The following is an 8,765-nucleotide window of genomic DNA, read 5'->3' on the forward strand; positions in this document are numbered from 1 at the left end:
TTCTCCTGCCTCAGCCTCCTGAGTAGCTGGGACTACAGGCGCACACCACCACACCCCGCTAATTTTTGCATTTTAGTGGAGACAGGGTTTCACTATGTTGGCCTGGATGGTCTCAATCTCTTGACCTCATGATCCACCCACCTCAGCCTCCCAAAGTGCTCAGATTACAGGCGTGAGCCACCGCACTCAGAGCCAACTGCTTTTTTACAACAATAAGTGAAGCCACCTGCCAGGACTTTTATATATATTACATTATCTAATCCGTTCCATTTTGAGTCTTAAGCTTTCTAATCTTTTGGTTGTGTGTGTGTTTGAAACTGGAATCTGTTCTGTAGTTGGTGCTGCCGTATGAAACCTCCCCTCAGTCGGGACCCACCACACATCACTGTTGTCCCTTTGTTATCATTTAGTTCATCTTGCTTCACAATTAGTTACTGCTTTATGTGTTTGCATCCTCCTTCTGCCTCTGCTGTCAGCTGTTTGAGGACTGTTACTTTGTCTTATTCTCCTGTGAGATACATTTCCATGGAATGTAGGATGTTGTGCTTTATAACAGGCAGGTAGGCAGGCCAATGCGTACACACAAAACGTACACATATATTAAGTTACATATTAATGATTTCTTCTCCAGCTTCTTCTACCACCATGAATTTTTATAGAGTCCCAAGATTCTGAAAAGGTTAGAATTTTCCACCCTACCACATCCTTTTAATGTGGAAAGTTCATGGGCGTGTCATAGACTGAAGTTAGGAAGGGTTGCTAAAACTGTCGCTTGCTGCTACTGTTGTTTTTTTTTTTTAAGACTTTAGCTAGCAGGACCTGTTGCTTAATGAAGTGGAGTAATGAACCTTGTAGAAATGGCTCTAGGGTTTCAAGGTGGAGTGGATGTCACTGGAAAGGAAGTATGAGAAAATAATTAACTTTAACACACAAGAGGCTACCCCTTCACCTCCCAGCTGAAGTCACCTTTGACTTATAAAGATGTTTTGGGGTAGAGCAGGGAGGTGGGGAGACAGGCAGTGGGAGACTTGTTTGACTTGTTGGCTCTAATGCTCTACCAATTAGGCAAGGGTAGTTGAAGCCAGATTTGAAACTCTGCAGGAGGTTATTGAAGAGTTTCCTAATCTATTAATAGAAGCATGGATATAAGTGAAAACTAGGCAATTTCACAGAAACATTTTTGGTCATTGGAAGAGCAAGTGGGTCTGAATAATTCTTTTTTTCTTTTTTTTTTTTTTTTTTTGAGAGCTGGAGTCTTGCTCTGTCACCAGGCTGGAGTGCAATGGTGTGATCTTGGCTCACTGCAGTGTCCACCTCTTGTGTTCAAGCAGTTCTCCTGCCTCAGCTTCCCAAGTAGCTGGGACTACAGGTATGCACCACCACATCCGGCTAATTTTTGTATTAGAGGCAGGATTTCATTATATGTTGGCCAGGCTGGTCTCGAACTCCTGACCTCAGGTGATCCAACAACCTGGGCCTCCCAAAGTGCTGTGATTACAGGCATGAGCCACCACACCCCGCCCTGAATAATTATTAAAGGAAATAAATGTTTGATGCCCTTCAGCAACGGCATCTCTTCAAAATACCCTGTTAGTTTTCCCCTAACTGAGGCAAGACTAGCATATGCTTACAAAATAATCCTAATGTGAGAAATACAAAGAGACACCTCTCTTGCCAAAATCTACATATCTCTCCAAAGTTCAAGATTATTTTTTATCATTTATTTCACTATATCTTGTATTTTACAAGATGACATAAACATTTAACAAAGAAAAACAAGAGAATATATTTCCCCAAAATAAAGCTTTCCTCATACCTTTTCTGTTTTTTTCTAAAACAAGCATTTCCAGAAACAAAGACGTCTTTTTGTGGAATGTGTTTTTCCATTTACAAATGAGATGAAGTGATGAATTAAAAGAGCCATAACTGTTTGGCATTGACTAGAGTAGAAAGCAGTAGAACATTTCAGTTGTTTTTCCTCCCCTCTCCCAACAACCTTCTCTTCTCCATCCAGGGAGTGAATGATTGTCCACTTCCCGACACACCTCCTCCTACTCTCTAGGATAAGAAAGAAGAGGCTGGGCCAGGCATGGTGGCTCATGTCTGTAATCCCAGCACTTTGGGAGGTGAAGGCAGGCAGATCACTTGAGGTAAGGAGTTCGAGACCAGCCTGGCCCACATGGTAAAACCCTGTCTCTACTAAAAATACAAAAATTAACTGGGCATGGTGGCACATACCTTTAATCCCAGCTACTTGGGAGGCTGAGGCAGGAGAATCGATTGAACCCAGGAGGTTGCAATGAGCCGAGATCATGCCACTACTCCAGCCTGGGCAACAAAGTAAAACTCTGCTGTTTAAAAAAAAAAAAAAAANAAAAAAAAAAAAAAAAGCAGGAAGCTGACAAAAGCCTGGGCTACATATTCTGGAACAAAACACACTTAATCTTCAACTATCAAAGTAAAAAAAAAAAAAAGAAATAATTTATAAATTCTATCATTTTTCTTACCCAGACTTTCTCTCTGAAACATACATCCAGTTACAAAAAATTTAGCCAAAGGGTATATTTTAGGATATTTGAAAATTTCTAAAGGAAGAAGAGTCTTGGATTCTATTCACCCTTTCCAATGGCCAATGTTGTCATTGAAGCTTAGCAATAGTGTTACACTTTCAAAGATAAATGGTGATTTCCAAGACTATTAATGACCCAGGCTCCTTCTAGTTCTCATTTCTGAGAAAACATAGAGGGGGGGAAGAAAAGCAGGGAAAGGGAGTGGAGCAGGAGTAAGAAATTTTGCAGACACATTCTTCAGGTTAATGTTTATTGACATAACTAGGCTTCAAGTCACAGTTAACAACTATCAAAGTCCTAATTATATTACACAGAACAAATCTAACCTCCTCTAGCAGCGGTTCTCAAAGTTTAGTGCATCCAAATTACCATAAAGGCTGGCTGATACAGATTGTGGGCTCCACCCTCAAAATCTCAGATTCAATAGGCAAGTTGAGATGTGGGGGACAAGTATTTGCCTTTTTCCCCCCCTTTGGAGACAGTGTCTGGCTCTGTCACCCAAGCTGGAGGGCAGAGGCATGATATGGGCTCACTGCAACCTTCACCTCTCGGGTTCAAGCCATTCTCCCACCTCAGGCTCCTGAGTAGTTGGAATTAAAGGCACATGCCATCATGCCTGACTAATTTTTGTATTTTTAGTAGAGATGGGGTTTCACCATGTTAGCCAGGCTGGTCTTGAACTCTTGACTTCAGGTAATCGGCCCACATCAGCCTCCCAAAGTGCTGAGATTAGAGGCCTGAGCCACCGCACCACGTGAAGTATTTGCATTTCTAACAAGTTTTCCAGGTGATAACGATGCTATTAGCCCATAGTCCCCACTTTGAGAGCCACTGCCCTACAATAGTTATTCTCAATTCTGATTCTGCATCAGAAAACTCTTCTTGTGAGGCTTTTAAAAACATCTTAACACCTAGGCACCACCCCGGGCCCACTGAGACAGAATCTCTGGGGTTGGTCTTGTCAAAGATAAAAAAAAGCTGGCCACTAGTTAAAGTGGATAGTTAGCAGAGAGTTAAAAGGTGGATAACATCTAAGCACTGCAGTAGGAAAGAGGGGCCAATGTGAGGCTTCACTGGGACACAAGACAGACTTTTTAAAGGCTGGTGGTGCTGAAGGAAATGTGCTGAAGGGTGTAAAGGGGGCACTGGTGCATGTGACTAGGCCATCTGGTGGTTTGTTAATTGGCGCTACCCAGAGGAGAAACAAACATCTGGTAGTTTCAGGATAGGAGAGGCAGTGGTGTAAGTTAGAACAGTGCATCTACCAAGGTTAGGCCCTTCCCCTCCACAGGGACAAGATCAAGAGTGAGAATTATCTCCTCGAAGGTTTGCATTTTAAAGAGATGGCTCTCAGGCCCCTGAGAAGACAGTTCTGGGTGGTAGATTTACATTTCAAAGGGTCAGAGAAAGGATTTATAATGCAGGCTTTCTAAAATAACTGCTGTAAGACAGGGTCTAGGGACCTACATGCCTGTCACCAGGTTTTGGCTGGAGCAAACAGTAAGTAATTCTCCTGGCAGCATGGAGCTTTCTTAGGCAGGAACTTGAGGGGGCTGGAGTTGTCACCCTAAAGCTGTGGACTTGAGCTGTGAGTAACTATGCTACTGTCTGTTCAGGTCTCTTAGTGTGTGTGTGGTGGAAGAGCAGGGATGGATAGGGAGTGGACAAAATCATTTGTACATAGTCAGCAGTTTCTACAGACCAAGCTTGTGGTTCAGTTAAAAAGAGGGTTCAGGCTGGGTGCGGTGGCTCACGCCTGTAATCCCAGCACTTTGGGAGGCAGAGGTGGGCGAATTGCCTGAGGTCAGGATTTCAAGACCAGCCTAGTCGACATGGTGAAACCCCATCTCTACTAAAAATACAAAAAAGTTAGGTAGGCTTGGTGGCACATGCCTGTAATCCCAGCTACTCGGGAGGCTGAGGCAGGGGAAATGCTTGACCCAGGGAGGTGGAGGTTGCAGTGAGCAGAGATCGTGCCACTGCACTCCAGCCTGGTCGACAGAGCTCCGTCTCAAAAAAAAAAAAAAAAAAAGGTTCAGAGGAACCTGGCTAGAGTTTGGATAAGGACAGAGTTTTTGTCAGTCTGCTTAATTCTAGTAGCAACTCCCAATGGGTTCACCTTGCCTGCTGCCAAGACAGAGCTGATTTATCAAGACAAGGAAATTGCAATAAAGAAAGTAATTCACATAGAGCCTGCTTTTCAAGAGATCGGAGTTTTATTACTACTCAAATCAGTCTCCGGAGCATTTGAGGAGCAGAATTTTTAAGGACAACTTAGTGGGTAGGGGGAAGCCAGTGAGCCGGGAGCACTGATTGGTCAGGGATGAAATCATAGGGAATTAAAGCTGTCTTCTTGCGCTGAGTGGGGGCCACAAGATCAGATGAGCCAGTCAATCAATCCGGGTGGTGCCAGCTAATCCATCAATTGCAGTGTCTGCAAATATCTCAAGCACTGATTTTAGGAGCAGTTTAGGGAGGGTCAGAATCTTGTCGCCTCCAGCTTCCTGACTCCTAAACCATAATTTCTAATCTTGTGGCTAAATTCTTAGTCCTACAAAGGCAATCTAGTCCCCAGGCAAGAAGGTTTGTTTTGGAAAACAGTTGTTATTGTCTTTGTTTTTGTTTCGTTTTGTTTTTTGAGACAGATTGTCTCTCTGTCACCCAGGCTGGAGTGCAGTGGCATGATCTCGGCTCACTGCAACCTCCACCTCCTGGGTTCAAGTGATTCTTCTGCCTCAGCCTCCCGAGTAGCTGGGATTACAGGGGTGCACGACTACATCCAGTTAATTTTTGTATTTTTAGTAGAGACGAGTTTTCACCGTGTTGGCCAGGCTGCTCTCGAATGCCTGACCTCAAGTGACGCACCTGTCTCAGCCTCCCAAAGTGCTGGGATTACAGGCATGAGCCACCACGCCCAGCTATCTTTGTTGTAAACTATAAACTAAGTTCTTCCCAAAGTTAGTTGAGCCATTATGTTCAGGAATGAACAAGGACAGCTTGGAGATTAGGAGCAAGATAGAGTCAGTTAGGTTAGATCTCTTCCACTGTCTCAGTCATAATTTTGCAAAGGCGGTTTCATAGTGACCAGGGTTAAAAACCAATTCCTATACAGTACTAGTACAGGGGTAAAGTTTGCTAAAATGCATTTATTTTTATTATTTATTATTTATTTATTTTATTGTACTTTAGGTTCTGGGGTACAAGTGCAGATCATGCAGGATCGTTGCATAGGTACACACATGGCAATGTGGTTTGCTGCCTCCAACCCCCATCACCTACATCTGGCATTTCTCCCCATGTCACCCCTTCTCGACCTCCCTACCCACCTCCATTGTCCCTACCTTGGCCCCCACAACAGACCCCAGTGTGTGATGCTCCCCTCCCTGTGTACATGTGTTCTCATTGTTCAACACCCGCCTATGAGTGAGAACATGTGGTGTTTGATTTTCTGTTCTTGCGCCAGTTTGCTGAGAATGATGGTTTCCAGATTCATCCATGTCCCTACAAAGGACACAAACTCATCATTTTTTATGGCTGCATAGTATTCCACAGTGTATATGTGCCATATTTTTCTTGTCCAGTCGATTGTCAATGGGCATTTGGGTTGGTTCCAGGTCTTTGCTATTGTAAACTGCTGCAATGAACATACGTGTGCATGTGTCTTTATAATAGAATGATTTATAATCCTTTGCGTATATACCCAGTAATGGGATTGCTAAATTCAAATGGAATTTCTATTTCTAGGTCCTTGAGGAAGTGCCACACTGTCTTCCACGATGGTTGAACTAGTTTACACTCCCACCAACAATGTAAAAGTGTTCCTATTTCTCCACATACTCTCCAGCATCTGTTGTCTCCAGATATTTTAATGATCACCATTCTAACTGCCGTGAGGTGGTATCTCAGAGTGGTTTTGATTTGCATGTCTCTAATGACCAGTGATGATAGCATTTTTTCATGTTTGTTGCCCTCATATATGTCTTCTTTTGAAAAGTGTCTGTTCATATCCTTCACCCACTTTTGGATTTTTTTTTTTCCTTGTAAATCTGTTTTAGTTCTTGGTAGATTCTGGATATTAGCCCTTTGTCAGATGAGATGCGTAGATTGCAAAAAATTTTTCCCCATTATGTTGGTTGTGGGTTCACTCCAATGATTGTTTCTTTTACTGTACAGAAGCTCTGGAGTTTAATTAGATCCAATTTGTCTATTTTGGCTTTCGTTGCCAATGCTGTTAGTGTTTTAGCCATGAAGTCCTTGCCTATGCCTATGCCCTGAATGGTTTTGCCTAAGTTTGTTTCTCGGGTTTTTATGGTGTTAGGTCTTATGTTTAAGTCTTTAATCCATCTGGAGTTAATTTTAGTGTAAGGCGTCAGGAAGGGGTCCAGTTTCTGCTTTCTGCACATGGCTAGCCAGCTTTCCCAACACCATTTATTGAACAGGGAATCCTTTCCCTATTGCTTGTTTTTGTCAGGCTTGTCAAAGATCAGATGGCTGTAGATGTGTGGCATTGCCTCCAGGGCCTCTGTTCTGTTCCATTGGTCTTCATGTATGTTTTGGTACCAGTACCATGCTGTTTTGGTTACTGTAGCCTTGTAGTATAGCTTGAAATCAGGTAGCGTGATGCCTCTGGTTTGTTCTTTTTACTTAGGATTGTCTTGGTTATGTGGGCTCCCTTTTGGTTCCATATGAAGTTTAAGGTGGTTTTTTCCAGTTCTGTGAAGAAGGTCATTAGTAGCTTGATGGGGATAGCATTGAATCTATAAATCACTTTGGGCAGTATGGCCGTTTTCACAATATTGATTCTTCCTAACCATGAGCATGGTCTCCATCTGTTTGTGTCCTCTCTTATTTCCTTGAGCAGTGGATTGTAGTTCTCCTTGAAGAGGTCCTTTACATCCTTTGTTAGTTGTATTCCTAGGTATTTTACTCTCTTTGTAGCAATTGTGAATGGCAGTTCGTTCTTCATTTGGCTCTGTTTAAGTCTGTTATTAGTGTATAGGAATGCTTGTGATTTCTGCACAATGATTTTATATCCTGAGACTGCTGAAGTTGCTTATCAGTTTAAGGAGATTTTGGGCTGAGATGTTAGGGTCTTCTAAATATACAATCATGTCATCTGCAAATAGAGACAATTTGACTTCCTCTTTTCCTAATTGAATACCTTTATTTTTTTCTCTTGCCTAATTCCTCTGGCTAGAACTTCCAATGCTGTATTGAATAGGAGTAGTGAGAGAGGGCATCCTTGTCTAGTGCCAGATTTCAAAAGGAGTGCTTCCAGTTTTTGCCCATTCAGCATGATATTGGCTGTAGGCTTGTCATAAATAGCTTTTATTGTTTTGAGATATGTTTCTTTGATACCTAGTTTATTGAGAGTTTTTAGCATAAAGCACTGTTGAATTTTGTCGAAGGCCTTCTCTGCATCTATTGAGATAATTAAGTGGTTTTTGTCTTTGGTTCTGTTTATGTGGTGGATTATGTTTATAGACTTGCGTATGTAGAACCATCCTTGCATGCCTGGAATGAAGCCTACTTGATCGTGATGGATAAGCTTTTTGTCGTGCTGTTGCAATTGGTTTGTCAGTATTTTATTGAAGATTTTTGCATCTATGTTCATCATGGATATTGGCCTGAAGTGTTCTTTTTTTGCTGAGTCTCTGTCGGGTTTTGATATCAGAATAGTGTTTGTCTCATAAAATGATTTGGGAAGGATTCCCTCTTTTTGGATAGTTTGGAATGGTTTCTGAAGGAATGGTACCAGCTCCTCTTTGTATGTCTGGTAGAATTCAGCTGTGAACCCATCTGGACTTGGACTTTTTTGGTTGGTAGGCTATTAATTGCTGCCTCAACTTCAGCCCTTGTTATTGGTCTATTCAAGGTTTTAACTTCTTCCTGGTTTAGGCTTGGGAGGGTGCAAATGTCCAGGAATTTATCCATTTCTTCCAGGTTTACTGGTTTACGTGCATAGAGTTGTTTGTAGTAATCTCTGATTGTAGTTTGTATTTCTTTGGAATCAGTGGTGATATCACCTTTATCATTTTTTCTTGCATCTATTTGATTCTTCTCCCTTTTCTTTTTTATTAATCTGGCTAGTGGTCCATCTATTTTGTTGATCTTTTCAAAAAACCAGCTCCTGGATTTATTGATTTTTTGAAGGGTTTTTTGTGTCTTTATCTCTTTCAGTTCTGCTCTGATCTT

General features: G+C 42.0%; 1 protein-coding gene across 1 annotated transcript in view; it reads right to left on the reverse strand.

Moving 5' to 3' along the window:
- Positions 1-168: 168 nt before the first annotated feature.
- The window catches only part of LOC108315519, a 25,303-nt gene continuing 16,706 nt past the window's right edge, over positions 169-8,765 (reverse strand). Inside the window, exon 3 of the mRNA XM_037744346.1 lies at positions 169-891. The gene's annotated coding sequence lies outside the window, so the exon portion shown is untranslated. The remainder of the gene's footprint in view (positions 892-8,765) is intronic.

Source organism: Cebus imitator, unplaced genomic scaffold, assembly GCF_001604975.1.
Source record: "Cebus imitator isolate Cc_AM_T3 unplaced genomic scaffold, Cebus_imitator-1.0 Scaffold9, whole genome shotgun sequence".
In the NCBI taxonomy this organism is placed as follows: Eukaryota; Metazoa; Chordata; class Mammalia; order Primates; family Cebidae; genus Cebus; species Cebus imitator.